This window comes from Chlorocebus sabaeus, chromosome 7 (genome assembly GCF_047675955.1).
Source record: "Chlorocebus sabaeus isolate Y175 chromosome 7, mChlSab1.0.hap1, whole genome shotgun sequence".
Taxonomy (NCBI): domain Eukaryota; kingdom Metazoa; phylum Chordata; class Mammalia; order Primates; family Cercopithecidae; genus Chlorocebus; species Chlorocebus sabaeus.
The window spans coordinates 56,034,400-56,036,274 of NC_132910.1; positions in this window are offsets into that span (position 1 = coordinate 56,034,400).

The following is a 1,875-nucleotide window of genomic DNA, read 5'->3' on the forward strand; positions in this document are numbered from 1 at the left end:
TGTTAACCAGAATGATTTTTTGTCATAAGTAACATATTGTAAACAAAGCACAGACCTATCTAAAAAGATAATTTGGTTGATACTTCATTTTATATAAATACATTGAAATTAAGAAACATTGACTTATAAACTGGCCCCAAAAATCTGAATTTTAAAAAGCGCAAAGATATATCACAAGCTATTAGAATAAAAGATTAAAAACAAAATTTTGAAATAAGCAAAAATTTTATGTATAACTATGCTACTTATGTAGCATATGCAAATATAACCTTAAATTTGTGCTCATTGTGTTTACTTCAAATAATATTTTCTTCTCCATTAAAAAAGACATAGTGTCCTTAACACACACAGGAACAGAAAACCAAATATCACATGTTTTCATTTATGAGTGGGAGCTAAATGATGAGAATACCTGGACACATAGAGGGGAACAACACACACTGGGACCTTTCAGAAGGTGGAGAGTGGGAGGAGAGAGAGGATCAGGAAAAATAACTAATGGGTACTAGGCGTAATACCTGGTTGATGAAATAATCTATACAACAAACCCCCATGACACAAGTTTATCTATGTAACAAACCTGCACACGTACCCTGGAACTTAAAAGTTAAAAAAGAAAAAAAAAGAAGAAAAGACAAGAGTGGAAAAAAATGGAAAGCAGTTTCTGCAGAAAATACGGAAACAAAAACAGCTTTCACCAATAAACACTTGAAAAAAATGCATGTTTGTGCAAAGTTCATATGAAATTATCATCAGACTCAGTATTTAAATAAGTTACAGATATTCCTTGCCCCACTTGTCTTTTTGGTTTATTCAAACTCTCTTGAAATATTATTGTTTTATCATTACATATGAACATCCAAGTATTTGTATCTTTGATGATTTAAATTAAAAAATAAGTATTACCTTGAAAATCCATTTAAATCTATTTGTCATAATGTTGTTGCTTATACCAAAATATGACACAGAAGCATAGTGACTTACCTGAAAATTACTGAGTATTCAGGAACCCGCATAATAAAAAGTATCTATCTTTTCTCACCATGTATATTCCAATTCTGTTGCCTTAGCCCTGATATTTTATATTTTTGACATTACACTAACAGAACACATGCTAATGTTTAATAAATGTATAAAAATGTTCTAATACAGTGTTATATTCTATAGATATGAACTCTTTCAATTGTATGAAGTTCTGTGTTTGAAACCATATTAAATATTTCCAAGATATAAAACCATGTTCTACATATTTTTGTAGTTTATAAGGCATCAAAAAAACTGGACCTTGTACTGAGAAGCAGTGAAATAAGTGTTAAGCACATTCACTATCAACTAACCTGTGTGGACCACAATATTCCATAATAAAAAAAGTAACACAATAAAAATTTCATCTCAGAATATTGCTGAGTGTGGCTGAGGACAGAATTCCAGTGTTTCGTATTTCTTCATGCACATTAATGCTTTCAAGTAGCATCACCAAGACTGCATTCACGGGAAAAAAAAAAAAAATGCCTGAGATGTTTTCTCCCGGCACATTTATGATGCAGAAGGAAGGAGAAATGTTTGGGTGCATTCAGTTCTTCCTCTATTTACACGTTTTGAGTTTTCAACAGAAATATATTCTCTAGAAACTAGGATAAGGAATCATGTTCTTTTTTCTTTTCTTTCAGTATATGAGAAAAAAATATATAAAGAGAAACAAAAAGAAAAATCCCTGGAGTATTTTATGAAAGACTTATACAAAGCACTCATTCTACTGACATAAGGGCAAGTGTAGGATTATAAACTTTTTTATCATAAACAAAATTAAATTTTTATGATCATATGCTCATTGCTTAAAATCCCACAAATGAAAATTTATCATGGAAAAATAGA